Consider the following 15,793-nt stretch of genomic DNA (forward strand, 5'->3'; position numbering starts at 1 on the left):
CACCGCCTGCCAGGGCCATTTATAAAATCAGCCAGGGCAGCTGGAGATTTCAGGGAGGGTGGGGCTGGGAAGCAAGGAGGGAGGTCATTGAGCTGGGAGGGGGAGGTGAAGGCCTGAGAAGGCCTGGGAGGGGGCGTCTGATTTGCCCAGACATCAGGCTGTCTTCCCCGTGGGAGGCAGGGCGGTTCCTCACTGCCCCCCTTCACTCCTAAGAGCCCAGGCCCATCCGATGCCGGCCAGCGGGGAGCAGGACCCATCCATGTTCAGGCTCTGGCCAGGCCTTGCCTCTCTCCTTGCTCCCTCCCACCTCCAGAGCCCTCTCCTTGACAGCAGCTCCTGGATCCCTGGGCCAGAGGCAGTTGGTGGTTTCAGGAGGGAGCATGGGCTTCTGAGGGATTACTGGGGTAGCCTGAGTCCCAGAGCCGGGTTAAATAATTCTGGCACCTGCACCCCAGGACAGGGTCAGCCTTGTGCTTCCAGGCGGCTGCTCAGAGAGGGCTGGGTGGTGCCTGAGGTGTGCCTGAGGGGCAGCAGCACTTGGGATAATAACACTGCCCTTGAGTTTGTGCAGTGGTCCTCGTTAACATACCGCTCCGGGGGCAGTTGTGTGTAGCTGGTTAGGCCCAGACTCTAGCCTGACCACCTGCCTTCAGATCCTGCCTCTGTGCCTTGCTAGCTGTGTGTCTTCTGGCACCTGCTCCGTGCATCTGTTTCCATGCCTGTAAAATGGAGATAGTGTGTTTCTCTGAGGCTTGTTGTGAAGACTGAGTGAATAGACGCACGGCTCTCAGTACGGCACCTGGCACCGCAGAGCTCCGTGTCACCCACGACCTCATTTCACCTGCCAGTGGCCCCGCCAGGCGGGCAGGGAGAAGCACTTGTCTCATAAACCCGGGGACGGAGGCACAGAGGAGTGGAATCCCTTAGCTTTGGGGTGAACTTAGGTTTTGCAGAAGTAGGAGGACCTGGATGGGATTTTGACAGGAAGGAGGAAGAAAACTGGAAGAGCATTCGAGGATGGGTGAGGGGGTTGGGCAGCATCAAAGGCCTTTCAGCCCCTGGCTGGGGGACTCCGTACACCTGGGCAGGGCGGGCCTTGCCTACACTGTTACGCCCAGAAGTGGGAGAGCTTGCCTCCTAGACTAGAAGGCCTTTGGCTTGAGGCAGGGCCAGAGAGCAGAAGCCACAGGGGCCATTTCTTCCTTTCATCTGAGCTGCCGCATCCCTCCGTGGCTAGGCAGCCAGCACGCCTGTGCGAAGGGGGCAGCTTTCTGCCAGGTAGGAGTACCTGGTGGTCCAGTTGGCGCTGCCTGCCAACGGGTGGGATGAAGACACCCCCCACTCCAGCCTGGGGCCACTGCCCTGCCGCAGCAGGAGGAATCTGGGCAGGGGATGGGCAGACAGGAGCCAGAGAACCATCTGCAGTAGGTTCGCCGTCTCTGCCACTAGACTGCAAACCTGCTAAGGGCGGGATTCATTCCTAACCTAATTCATCCTGCGCCCCCAGCAGCTAAGGCCGTGCTGGGCACACGGTAGGCACAGACAACTAATTTCTGGATGGAAAGAATAAACAGAGCCCACTTTTCTTGGGGGTGGGGTGGACACAGGTGCTCCCCAGCGTGTAATGATTTGTGGCGCCCTGGGGGGGCTCCCATCCAGAAACATTTCCCCCACAGACTCCAGGAAACCCACCTTTAGCATTCTGGGTCCAAGCCAACCCCCTCACCCCGGTGTCTCCCAGCAGATTGCTTTTAAAATGCAGATGCCCTGGGGCAGGTCATCACCTGATAGACTAAAATCCTTAGGAGAGGACAAGTGTGAAAGGAGCAGGCCTGGGACTGGAGGCAGGTGGTCCTGGGGTGGCAGGAATGGGGCTGAAGGTGGGCGGCCCCGACCTGGGTCTGGTGTCGTGGTTGGTTGATTGGTGCTGCATCTCTGGGAGCCTGGCGGCTCAGCCCATAGGTGCAGGAAGTACAGGCGGGCCCTCAGCTCAGCGCGGGGCACGCTTCTTGGAAGACCAAACTCTGAATAGAACTGTGAATGGGCAAGTCTCCCCTTGCTGATGCCTGCCTGTCTGCCTGTGCCCCTCTCCGCACCGCAGCCGACTCCTCCACAGCCAGGGCCCTTGGGTGCCCCGGGGGCAGAGAAACCCCTGCCCCCTGACATTTCCAGGAGCAGAACATCTGAGCCAGACAGCGGCCTTCACCATCCTCTCGCCTGAGTTCTTATCTTCCACTTAAAGAAACGGAGGCCAAGTTAATTTTTTAATCCCTCTCAGATGTATTTACATTTTATTAGAATTTGTTTACGGTTGTGTGCTTGATCCACGGGAACAAATCATTAACGTCGACACTCGCGACATCCCCAGGGAGATCATTTCTAACCTTTTAAGTGGATGGGGAGAGACAAGAGGGAGGAGGGGTCCTGATTCCGCTACTCTGCCTTCTCTGAGCAAGGCTTTCTTCCCTTCCCCAGTGTCACCACGGCAAGTCCCCGAGCAAATGCCCAGGGGAACGAGCCAGAGCCCAGGTTAATTAAGGGGAACTTAGACCAAGGCTGTTCATTTTCTGCTGGTTACCTCCCTGATCCGTATGGGAAGGGATGCTGTGCGGGCCTATTCCCTTTCAACCTTCCTCCAAAACTCCCTCTCCCCCAAGTCCTTGTCCACATTATCCGTGACCCTAATCCCCAGGGGCAGCTTTCCTGTGCAGGCAGCTCCTGGCTCCCAGGTTCCTCTCCCCGCTACAGATAGGAACAGCTTGGTCCATGAGTGTGTACGAGACGAGGGAGGGGAGAGGTTGATGGACAGGAGACAGAGGGTGGAGGGGCGAATGGGATGGATGGGAAGGTGCGGACACAAGAAGGAAAGAACTGAGATGGGGACTGGGCGAGGAGCCAGAGGGGCGAGTCATCTGGGGGAGCTTTGCGGGGAGCAGCTGGGATAAGACCATGCTCTCAGGTCACAGAAGATGCAGGAGCCTCAAGAGTTTGCAGTTTTTGAAAAGTAGAATGGTTGCTGAGGCCAGATTCTGGTGCTGCTGGGGGGTTTGTCCAAAGCTGGGGTTATGCCTGAGAACCAGTGAGAAGAACTCTGGTTTTCTCAAGGACTGTTGGCTCAGAGGGAGCGGGAGCTTGGCTGGCTCTGGGCTGGGAGGTGGTGCTGGCGCAGCACTGAGGAGGTTCGGGGAGCATGGCTAGCCGGGGGCGGCGGCTCGGCTGTACAGCAGGGGTGTGGAGCCCTTGGCAGGCTTTGGTGGGCAAAGGTCTGGGAGGCTGGCGATCAGCCTGCAGGCGGTAAGGACAGGCACTCAAAGCCAGGCATCCAGTGTCTGGGACCTGCAGAGCCAGGGGGCAGAACTGACCGGCCAAGTCTAGCCTGAGCCTAAGGCAGAGACTGGGCCACCTTCCTGTGGGGCATTTGTAACTTTGTCAGACCCTGACAGCCAGCCTCTGCTCTCCTGGTCCTGCCTTCCAGTTCGGCTGACCCAGCATAGGAGCCTTCTTCCCAGTAGACACAATAGAGAGGACTCTTAAAAAAAAAGAAAAAAACAGAAAAGGCCTTTTGCTTCCTTTGCTGGTGAAGGCAGCGAAGCCAGCAGTGGTGTGGAGGGCTCTGTGCTTGAGGCACCTTTGCTTGTTAGCAGCTCTGTGCTCTTAACCTCCACATGTCCACGAGGAGGGCTGAGATGGTACCCTAGACAGAGCACTGAACTAGGAGCTCTCGTCCCTGCTCTGCCACTAACTGGCTGTGAGCCGTGGGATGCTGGGCAAGTCTCGTCCCCTCTCTGGGCCTTATTTTGCCACCTGCAAAATGATAGAGTTGGATTAGCAGACCTTCAAAGTTCCCCTTAACTCTACAATCCTTTGTTTTGGGGAGATTGCCCAGGCAACAAGGAAGCAGAAATGACTCCAGCAAGAGGGACTATGGAAAATATGAGTTCAAAGTTTCAATTTAAACATTTAGTGGGGCCCACTGCTGGGATTCAGAAATGTCTGGAGAACTGATGGGGTGGATCTCATCCCATGAGGGACAGAGATGCTTCCCAGGAGAAGACTCACCCTGTAGATGGAGATGGTGTTGCAGGGTCTCTGTGTATGGTCGTGCAGGCTGAGCAATGAACAACTCTAGGGGGCACCATTCATAATGAGGGCTCAGGTGAGCCTGACCTGCTTGACCAAGGAATAAAGCCCAAGTTGTCAGGGAGATGGGGTCCTCTGAGGACTGTGTAGTGTCTACAGAGCCATTTGTACGGTGGCACAGGTTGTGCACTGCACAAGTGCAGGGGGGCACCATTCACATGGACCACAGCGGAGCCATGCCTGGGTATCTATTTCTAGGACTTGTCTCTCAGCATCCTTTCCTTCACTGAGAGCACTGGCTGCACACTTGGGTGCTCTTATAGTGGAGGCTGAGGCAGAGAAGGGAAAGGGAGTTTCCTTGCTTTGCTACTGTTGCCAAGCACTGTCAACAGATCCAAGGGCTCAGTGCCCAAGGGTTTTTGTTTTTGTTTTTTTTGCCACTTACAACAACATGGATGCACCCGGAGGGTACTATGCTTAGTGAAATAAGTCAGACAGAAAGACAAACACTGTATGTTATCACTTATATGTGAAATCTAAACAATGAAACAAAGGAATGAATATAACAAAACAGAATCAGAATTACAGATCTAGAGAACAAACTAGGGGTTACCAATGGGGAGAGGGAAGTGGGTGGCGGTAAGACAGAGGTAGGGGATTGAAAGGTACAAACTACTATGTATAAAATAAATGAGCTACAAGGATATATTGTACAGCACAGGGAATATTGCCAATGTTTTATAACTTTAAATGATGTATAATCTATAAAAATATTGAATCACTATGTTGTATACCTAAAAATAATCTAATATTATAAACCAACTATACTTCAATCTGAAAAAAAAAGTGCAGAACAGAAGACATAGGTGTGGTGGTCTCAGTGGGGATGGCATCAGTGCCAGAAGACAGAGAGCCAGCACCTGGGGACAGCTGTGAACACCTAGGAGGTACTTTTCACAGACTGAGGTCCTTCATCAGCAGATGCCTGCAAGGGGCTGTAAAACCCAACTTCCCCTTCCTGGGAAGCTGGTCACAGAGCTGTCCCTTAGACCAGCCTCCCCTTCTCCCTCCCGTTGTCCTAGCTGGGCTAACCCTCATTCAGTTACCAGGAACACCTGTCTTGAAGTCCACACCATCCCTGGCCTGATCCCTTCCCAGCTCCATGTAGTGTTCCTCCTTGCTTCTCTCAGCCGTAGGCCTGGTCCTCTTTGGTCCTTTCACAAAGGGAATCGTGGGAGGAAGAGCGTATCTTTTTGTTGACAGAAGTCACAGTCAGCTGTGGAGGCTGTTTCATCACAGTAGATCATCGCATCTCAAGCACGTGGGTGCTGTCTGGAGGAGGGGTGACTATGGCCGCTTCTCCTGGGCACAGGGCTTCCCAGAATCCAGAGCACCCCCCATGCTCTGCTCCTTTCTAAGCAGTGGTTATGTTTATATTTTGCAGATGATGAAACTGAAATTCAAACTTGAGCCTTGATGACTTGCTGGAGGTCACCAGGCTCCTGTGTGGCCTTATTGGACTCAGCCAAGCCCTCTGCAGCGTGCCAGAGCACCATGTGTGGGGGGCGGTGCCAGGAAGCTGCCTGCCAATGCTGTTTATTAGAGTCCCTGTAGGAACGTCATCCCTTTGCGACTTGAAGTCTTCCAAGAGGCAATGTGGCAGATTGGAAAGAGAACTAGGTCCTAGACTCACCTCTGATGATGATGCCACCTTGGGCAAGTCATCTCACTTCTCTGAGCCTTGATCTTCTCATCTGTAAGATAGAGTTAGTAACACCGGTCAACTTCATGGGGTGATCAGGAGGCTTAAATGAGATCACAGGAGGGCGAGTGGGAACTGCATGCCTCTATTCAATCATAAGTCATCATCTTCCAGGGTCCCCCTTGGCAGACAAATGCCTAAAGTCTTATCAGCTCATGTCTCAGCTTCCATGAGGCACTGGACTAAGAGCCCTGGGAAGAGGACACAAGATGTTCCCAGGGAGGTGATGAGAGACGGAGAGAACTCTTAGGTCCACCTGCTTCTGGCTTGGTCTGGCTCCCTCTGAAGCTCACCAGAGGCAGCGCAAATGGCCAGACCTAGTGTCAAGGTCCTGGGACAGAGGGAGGCTTCGTTACCCGTGGGCAGCTGACAGGGCACCTGAGGGTTGAGCCTGGCTCCTTTGAGAAGCTGCCCCTTCCTGCTGATTCAGGCAGGTGGACAGATGATGGATGGCCTGAGGAGGAGGGGATGGGAGCTGCAAGAAGGATTGAGATGGAGAACTGACCTGTTGGCAAAAGCTCCAGTGGATCAATGGAGACCATCCGGTTGGAGGGGCTGCACTCAGGGCCTGGCGGTGAGTGCCTGGGCTCCCAGGAGCCTGCTTCAGAGAAGACAGCAGTTCTAGCTGGAGCCCGAGTACCCTTTCCCATCCCCCCACGCCCACCCCAGGAAAGCCCAGAGACCCTCCCTGCTGACCGCACGCCAGGCTAGGCTCTGTCTGAGCGCGGGGTGTGGTCTGCACCTGCGAGGGCATGCCAGCAATTCCAGGTGCCCCTGATAATGCGGATCAGGTGGGGTGGACAGGATGTTCTATTGCTGTATCTGAATGTGGTCACATTCTGAGTGTCCCAGGCTTGTCATTGTTGACATCTGTGGGCACCTTTAGGTCACCGCTGGCTTGGTCTTCGGTGCCTCCTCCTGCCTCCAGAAGCTGGCGTTGTAGAAAGGGCAGAAAGTTTAACCACCAGCTTCTCCTCCAGGAGGTCTGGACCCGAGATGGGCGCTGTTCAGAGCATTCCCAGGAGAGGTGATCAGATTGGCTCAGCCGGCTGGGGTCCCCAGATGGGAAAGCTCAGATTCCAGCCACAGAGGGGCTCTTCTTTAGTGGAGAGACAACCTGAAGGACTCCTTCTGTTTTCAGGGATCTTCCAAGGAGAGGCTCTGGATTTGCTCTCCTAAAACAGCCCTAGCCCTGGCCAGATCAGAGCTGATGGGAGCTCCGGGGACAGGTGACAGTGACCTGGGGCAGGGGAAGTTTCTCTCCCTGGAGCCCAACCCCATGTTTGCTCACATGAGAGGCTCGGGTAGGAGGGCTTCATCGATTGACTCACTGACCCGTGCATTCTGTGGGGTCTCCTGCTTCATCCATAATCATCTGGCATTTGCTGGCGGGGGCGTGAGCCCACAGGGCCATTATGCCAGCTCTTCTGGGCACTTGAGATTCATGGCCTAGCAACACTTAACTGAAATGCCAGGGAGCCTCCAGGAGCTGCAAACTGGGCCACCCCAGCCTGGTTGGGACCTGCTGCTGTAGAGAGCCAGGCCCCCCTGCACACAACTCCAGGCCCTGGCTGGCCAGACAAAGCCAGAATGAGGCCTCCGTCGGGGGCAAGGCTGGGGACAGGAGAGGTCAGGACAGCTGATACAGCTTCCTCAGGAATCAGGAGAGCCGAACTGGGCTTCAGAAGGGGGCACGGCTGTTGGCTGTGTGATTTGGGGGCCCGGTTTTTCCCCTATGTGCTCATCCACTTTGAGGCACTCCGAATGGGGGTAGGGGGTCTCAAATACCTCCCCCATATAATTCACCCATTATAGCTTCCTTGAGTTTGCTCATGAAAGGTTTTCTCATTTCTAAAGACCTCCCTTATAAAAGGCAGGCACCTCTATAAAGTGGCCATACCTTAAGTTCATTATCAGCAAAACCGTCAATTATCTTCTTAGCAGGAAATAGACGAGAGCCAGAAATTTGGTCTGGAGAGAGGTATTAGTGTGTGTGTGTGTGTGTGTGTGTGTGCGCGCGCGCGCGCGCGTGTGTGTTTGGGGTGAGGGTGGGAGACGGATTTTTCCATTCATTCAAATATTGATCAAGCACATTGTGAAGGGCCCGTTCTTGGTCCCGGGGATACAGGGCAGGGAGGAGGCCCGGAGCCGGCATCCCTCTGTCAGCTGTGTTCATCATAGGATCAAGGGGCACTGGCTGGAAAGAAGCGGAGGGATGGTCAGATATGGGAACAGTCCCAGAGGGGCAAGAGGGCTGCCCCAGGCCCCATAGATACAGACAGGGAGGTTCCCCTCCCAGGATGCGCCTCTAATGCGCTCGCACAGCTGCAGAAAAAGAGCCATAGTAGTGCCCACCGCCGACGGTGCGCTTGACGGTGCCAGGCACTGTTCTCAGCGCTTCCTATGGATTAGCTCATCAATCTGCACAAAGCCACGAGAGGTAGGGGCCGTGGTCATTGCAGACGAGGGACTCAAGGCCGAGTGGTTACTCAGGGTCACACGGCAAGCACGTGAGAGCAGAGATTTGACTCCTACAGTTTGCCCCGGGGTCCACGCTCTTACCCCCACAGATGACGCGGAGGATGTGAGCCAGCGGCCTGCCTGCGCGTGTGTGGGCGTTGGGCGAGCTCGTCTCGACCTGGGAACCAACTCGCTCCCCGCAAGCCTTCTCCGCTCTGCGGTCTCGTCGCTGCTTACGATTTTCTGCAGGCCCTCCAGCAGAGGCGAGGTGTTAGAGACAACCGCCTCTGGGGACAGGAGATGGGGATGTTATCATCTGCAGCATTTGCTGGTTTCCGTGGTGTAAATCCTCCCACCCTGGCCACTTCCAGCTGTCAGATCAGCCGGCCCGCAAGACTCCTGGAAATCTCGCCATCAACTCTCAGTCTGGGCCACCTCCCGCGCCCCAGTGCAACAGCAGCCCCCTCTTCCTTCCCGACGCTGTCTGAAGCCCCTCCTTTCTCCCTTCCCCTGCCACCCATCTCACCGCCTCTGATTAGACTAGGTTCACATAAACGCCGTTTGCTTTGAAAGTTCTCATCTTGGGAGGTCTGAAAACTGTTTTATTTCCTCTGCTCAAAAAGAAATAATAATAAAAGATTCATGGAGTGCTTCCCACTGTAATCATTTCCTGGAAGGGACCTTGGTGATTTAGTTCAAATCTTGGTTTTAGAGATACGGAAAGTCCACCCGAGAGGGGAGGTTCTGGCCCAAAGGCACAGAGCCGTAACTCACAGCCATAGGGAAAAGACAGGTCCCTGGACTCCTGTCCCCTGGCTCCTCCTTGTGACACTTCTCAGCACTGTTCTTGGTTCAGTGGGGGTGATGTAAGGCAGAAGAGAGAAAATGCAAGATGGAGTGTGGTTTTGCCCCACACCAGCCTGTGGCTTTCAGCCAGTATCTTAAATGATTTGAGTCTTAGCTTTATCATTTTAAAATGTAGATCTTGCTAATACTTGCCTTCCGTAACTCACAGGGGTGTTGTGAAGACCAAAGCAGATAAATGGGTGGCAAAGAACATCTAAGGGAAGACACAATACGAATGGCTCTTAAACGTATGCAACGATGTTCGATCTCACTCAGAATAAGAGAAATGTGAATTAAAATTACACCGATAAATAATTTTTTCCTATCAGATTGGCAAGGGTCCAGAAATTCGATAACTTGCTCTAATGGGGATGTTGTAAAGAATCAGGCATTTCTCATGGGAAGGTAAATATATACAACCTGCATGCAGGTCAATTTGGCAGAAGCTATCAACATTATAAACACATAATCTTCTGACCCAGTGATTCCTCTTTTGGGAATTAATCCTACAAATATACTTGTGTAAGTGCAGCAGGTCTGTGTTTATGGTTATGTGTTGCAGCATTATTTGCAATGAGGAAAGATTTTGAAACGATGTTAATGTCCACTGGGAAGAGTTTCTTAAGAGGCTATGGTTCGCCCCTGTGAAGGACTGTTAGGCAGCTGTAAAAAGGAAAGAGAAAAAAAGCTTCATACTGATATCTAAGACATGTTGTTAAGCGAAGAAAACCAAGGTGCAGAACATTATGTACAGTGTGCTATGTTTTGTGTTTAAAAAAGGAGGAAATAGGAGTCCTTGCTTGTGCTTACATAGTGAAATTCTAGAAGGATTTCTGAGGAACTAATAACAGTGGTCACCTGTGGGGGTTGGGGCTGGACTCTGGAAGGAAAGGAGATGGGTAACAGGAAGAATCCTCACTGTTTGCCTTTTAATAGATATTTTTAATTTTTTGACCCATGTAAGTGTATTAACAATGCAAACATGTAAGTCAGATAAAGAAATTGTGGTATATTTATACAATAGAATACTACTCAGATGTAAAAAAGGATAAAATAATGCCATTTGCAGCAACATGGATGGACCTGGAGATTGTCATTCTAAGTGAAGTAAGCTAGAAAGAGAAAGGAAAATACCATATGATATCACTCATTTGTGGAATCTAAAAAAAAAAAAGACACAAATGAACTTATTTACAAAACAGAAAAACAGACTCACAGACATAAGAAAACAAACTCTGGTTACCAGGGAGGAAAGGAGGTGGGAAGGGATAAACTGGGAGTTCGAGATTTGCAGATACTAACTACTACATATAAAATAAACAGCAAGTTTCTACTGTATAGCACGGGGAACTATATTCAGTATCTTGTGGTAACCTATAATGGAAACGAATATATGTCTGTATAAGTATGACTGAAACATTATACTGTACACCAGGAATTGACACAACATTGCAAACTGACTATACTTCAATTAAAAAAAGATTAAAAAACATGTAAATTAAAGATGGCTTTGTAAACTGTAGAGCATGGTGCCGATGCTAGTTACCTGGGCTATTACTAATATAAAAATGACCTAAATTGCATGGCTGGGACTGGGGTCTGCAGGAGGGCAGAAGGAGAATGGTCGCAGTTTCTAGAGTGGGCAGGAGCTGTTGGGGTGGGGTGGTCTTGAGGGAAAAATGCTCCTCCGTGTTTTACTGGGAAGTGGTTGGTCAGGGTATCCGGGCGGGCCCGGAGGGTGATGGTGAGGACTGTGGTTCTTGCCCCAGATCCATTAGACTGGCGCTTGTCAGTCCTGGCATGGCTGTCTCATGCACAACATGCAGCTTGTTTGCGTAATGTTGCCCGGGCTCTGCAGTTTGCCCAGGAGTGCTGCCTACAGAGCTCTGGCCGAGAGAGGCACGCTGGGCTGGATAGCAAGCAAGTGCTCTACCTGTATTAGCCCACCTGTATCAGCCCCTTAAATCCTCTCCTGATACTGTGATTACCTCCATTTTACAGATGGCAAAACTGAGGCAAGGTGCAGTGGTGGTGGAGCTGGGCAGTGACTCCAGCAGTCTGGCTGTGGAGTGGTCCTCCTGACTACTATGGGACAAGCCTTTCTGGGGAAGGCCCTTGGCTTCCTTGCCTCCTCTCTAGTGCTATCCCCAGGTCTCTGTGTCCCCCTCCCACTGTACCTGGGTTAGCACACCGTCACTGGATGGAAAGGCGCCTCTGATTTCCTGTTAGGTGGGGAGAAGCATCCCCAGTCGGGAGGGCCCCTTTGTTTCTGCTGGATCTCGTTTAGGGCCAGCACAGCCTGGGCACCGTCCCCAGGCTGCTCCGGCCTCTCCTCTCCGAGGGGCACTGGAGCATCCCGTTCCGCTTGTACCTCTGACATCCCAGAAACAAACCCCAGCAGACAGAGGCCTTATGTCAATTCAAGCGAGGCAAGGGCCCTGTTATCAGTGGAGGGGTCTGGGGGAGAGGCGGGGCTGCCTGGCAAAGTGAGACCATCATGTCTCCAATTAAAGCTGTAAGGATTCATCTTCTAGCTCAGCCCCCCTCAGAAATTGACATTTATGAGGTTGTCAAAGCTGATTTTTCTCCCTGGCCCTTTCCTGCCCCCAACAGTGTGTGTGTGTGTGTGTGTGTGTGTGTATGAACATGCATGTAAATAAATGCTGTATTTTGCTTTTAAAAATTAAACGTGTAGTAGTCAGCCTGATTGGACATTTGGCTTCTTGATTCCTGACTGAGTGGGAGGCAGGGACCCTGGAGGGCGGGGGAGGAGAAGGGGACTGGGATTGTGGGAGATCTAGCATCTGGGGGTGAAAGTCAGCCTGTGTGGGGACAGGGGGTGCTTGCTGTGAAATTTTAGAAGCGCCCCATCCCACCACCCGGAGTCTCTCTCCTCCAAGTGCCTCTGAGCCTGGAATTCCTCTACTGGGGAATCATTCCTATAAATTTAACGTGAAATGGGAGTCCCTGAGAGGCGAAAGCATTAAGTCACTAACATCCCAGGAGCATAGAATTCGGAGCCGAAAGAGATATTGAAGATAGTCTTACCTTCTTTTGCAGAGAAGAATCAAGTCTGGGGAGACTAAGGGATTTACCCAAGGTCACTTGTCACATTAGTGACAGCGATGTGACTGTCACCCACATCCTCTGACTCCAGTCTCAGTGGGATCCAGTTTATCAGATCAGTTTTCTCTGGTGACAAGAGGGAGCCTGGCTTCATGTAGGGCCTGGCCCCCAAATGAGGGAAGGCCAGGAAGGCGGGTGGGGATGGGGTGGGGTGGGGAGAAAAGGTACAGTAAAGCGATGTGATGACCACTTTGCGATGTCATTTTTTTTTTTTCTGAATTGTATGTGTTGTCAGTTTCAACTGGTGGGGGCGGGGGTGGGAGGGGTGGTGGATGCTGCGGCTTCTGGGCCTGGCTTTCCTGAAGACTGTCTTCAGTTACCATCCCTGCATCTGCTATTTGTGCTATAATTCTACACTTTTCTTAGTACGACATACTATTGTTCCTTAAATGACTCTTTCTAAGCTTTATTTAAAAATGAAACTTTGCTTTACTGTTGTGCATGGGAAACTAGTTATCACTCGCCAAAAATAGATGGTCGTCATAAAAATAAATATAATGAGATCAAAACAAGGTTATTAAAACTTAGTTAGCTGCCTTTCCTGCCAAAAGCTCTTGGCCTGAGGACAGTTTTTTTTTTTGTTTTTCTTTGTAAAAAGGAAAATTAGCAAGTGTTGGAAAGGCATGAAAAATCTGCAGGCCCCCAGATGAGACTTTCTCGAGGTGATCAGGGTCTGTGTGAGTTTCCCAGGGTCTGTGTGTTTCCCAGGGTCTGTGTGAGGTTCCCCCGGCCGCCACAAACCACAAACCACAAACCAGGTGGCTTAAGGCAACAGAAACTTGTAGTTTTATAGTTCTAGAGACTGGAAGTCCAAAATCAAGAGGTCAGCAGGGCTACGTTTTTCCTGAAACTGCAGTGGGGAATCCTTCCTCGCCCCTTACAGCTTCTCGTGGTTGGCCGGCGATCCCTGCTGTCCCTTGGTTTGCAGTTTGTCACTCCAGCCTCTGCCTTTGCCATCAGGTGGCCTTCTCCCTGTGTCTCCCTCTCACGGGGCCATCTTCTTAGAAGGCTAACAGTCACGTTGGGTCAGGGGTCCCTCCTACCCCAGTATGACCTCATCTTGACTAACTACATCCGTGACAACCTGATTTCTAAGTCGGGCTGCGTTCTGAGGCCTGAGGGTTAGGACTGCAATGTATCTTTTTTGGGGGGAGGCACAATTCATCCCCAAACAGGGTCTTCAAAAGAGAATCGAAAAGGGAGAGCTTATTCATCGTGTGGTCACTGCTACTGAATGCCTGTCCAAGGATCAGCAGTGAGACTTGACTCTCATGTGGGGAAATAGTGAATTAAGGGGGGTGGGAAGGCTGCCCAACCTTTAATTCCTTCTGGCCCGAGGAGCATGGGGTCCCCTTAGCTCTTAGGGCTGGTGGTATTTTTGAGGCCTGAGTGGGCCCCTGAGAAGCCAGCTCTGGGGGTAGCAGGTGCCCAGGTTCGGGGTGGGTGTATTTACGGAGGACACTCAGCCACTCCCACCCCCAGCCCATGGAACCAATGTCAACATCAAAGAAACCTCCTTACAAGCAGCCAACACTTACTGAGATCTTACTGAGTGTGGAGCCCTGGATGCGGGTACCTGGATGTTGCTCGAGTGTTTGGTCTCGTGGGCTGGCCACAGGTAGCGCCAAGCAGGACAGGTGGAAAGGGCCAAGCAGGGGGGCGAGGTGGGTGGGGATGGGAGGGGCGGTAGATGCTGTGGCTTCTGGAATGGAAAGGCAGCTGCAGGACTGGGGGAGTTTCTCAGAAGCACGGGTAGGACGGCTCTATTGAGCGGAAGTGGAGAAAGTCCCTGCCCTTCTGAAGCTCTGCGGGGCTGGCGGTGGCGGGAGGTGGGGGGAGGTGAGTGTGTGTGGGGGAGACAGACACCTGATTCTCCAGGTGGTGACAGCGCTGAGGAGAAAAATCAAGCAGGCTAAGAGGAGGACAGAGAAGAATATTCCAGGCAGAGGGAGCAGCAGGCATAGAGATGGGAGTGGCAGCAGAGGCCAGTGAGGCTGGAGCAGAGCAAGTGGGAAGAAGGAAGCAGGAAAGAAAAGTAAGATGAGGTGGGGAGGGTGCTGGATCCTGGGGGACCTGGTGATTCCCTGTGGGTGAAGATGTATTTTATCCTATGTGTCAATGCAGGATTTTGAGCAGAGAAGTCAGTAATCTGACTTAATTTTAAACAGATCACCTTACCGCTGTGCTGAGAACAGACTTTGAGAGGCAAGAGTGAAGGCAGAGAGAAGCTTGTGCAGTAACCCAGACGAAGCCATGCCGGTGTAGACCAGGGTGACTGTAGGGAGGTGGGGAGCGGTGAGAAATGGCCAGATTCTGGAGAGTCTTTGGAAATAGATCCAGTGAGATTTACTGATTGGGTAAAAGCTGTAAGAGAGAGATGTCAAGCGGGGCTCCAAGGGTTTTGGCCTGAGCTGCTGGAAGGATGGGGTTGCCAGTTACTGAGATGGGGAAGGCTGCAGCAGGCGCACGTCCGGAGGGAAGATCAAGGGTTCCGAGTGGGACAGGTTAAGGTTAAGTTGGGACTTTTAAGTGAAGACGGCAGGTGGGCGGATGCAGATATGAGCCCGGAACTTAGGGGAGAGTCTGGGTTGGAGACAGAAAGGTATGAGTTAGTTACTAGAGTTTAGATGGTGTTTTAAAGCCATGAGACAGAATGAGCTCACTCTGAAAGCTGCAGGACCAGGGGGAGTTTGTAAAAAAGATAAGATGGCAAAGGATTGACCCCTGGGGCACTGCAATCAGCAGGCTGTGAGGAGAGCTCAGCAAAGACAACAGAGAGAAGCACCAGGAGAGCGAGTGGTTGTCCTGGAAGCCGGGGGTGGGGGTGGGGGTGGGGGGGTGGGGGGGTTGGGGGGGTTTGAGGAGGAGGGGTTGATTCTTCCGGCTAATTAAATGCTGCTCAGAGGTAGGTCACTGTCCCGGGAGGGAGGGCAGGGGGCGGCAGGACAGGAGATCCAGGGGTGGGAGCCCATGGAGTTCTCTCCTGATTACTTCTCTTTTCTCAGTGAAATAAGAATCACAGCTGAGGGAGAGGGGCAGGGAGGCGGTGTCAGAGTTTTAAAGAGAGAAGAGAGGAGAGAAAGTGTGTAAATGAGCAGGACCCTATGGGGCCTTCCTGGAAGAGACCCCCCCCCCCCCCCCCCCCCCCCCCGCTCCGCCTGCCTCTGGTCTGTAGAAAAACGACAGCCTCCTAGCCCTTCCCCAAGTTCCAAAGAGCGCATTTAATCAGAGAAGTGAGAAAATGCTGAAGAAAAGAAAACAGGCAAGCAAGACAAAATAATAATAGTTTGGCCATTAAACACAGTCAAGGACCTTTTATTTTCTTTTCAAGGGCTATAGATAATATTCTTTTTTTTTTTTTTCCCAGCAAAGAGAGGGTTTATTTACAAGGTAGCCACATGAGAAGATGGGAGAACAAATCTCAAATCCAGCTCCTTTTAAAAAATTTTTTTGGGTAATATTCTGAGCCATATCCTTTGAGCTGTTTTGCAGATACCGAAACTCCTACCAGGTGGAAGA

At 52.1% G+C, this 15,793-nt stretch overlaps 1 long non-coding RNA gene across 1 annotated transcript; it reads right to left on the bottom strand.

Annotated features, from left to right (window-relative positions):
* Positions 1 to 2,368: 2,368 nt before the first annotated feature.
* On the bottom strand, positions 2,369 to 12,361 carry LOC141575717 (uncharacterized). The gene is made up of 3 exons (XR_012503464.1): positions 6,585 to 12,361; positions 6,348 to 6,440; positions 2,369 to 5,834 (listed from the first exon to the last, which is right to left on the bottom strand). It is a non-coding gene; the product is annotated as an uncharacterized LOC141575717 (long non-coding RNA).
* Between the last annotated feature and the right edge of the window lie 3,432 nt (positions 12,362 to 15,793).

The sequence above is a fragment of the Camelus bactrianus genome, chromosome 31 (genome assembly GCF_048773025.1).
Source record: "Camelus bactrianus isolate YW-2024 breed Bactrian camel chromosome 31, ASM4877302v1, whole genome shotgun sequence".
NCBI lineage: Eukaryota > Metazoa > Chordata > Mammalia > Artiodactyla > Camelidae > Camelus > Camelus bactrianus.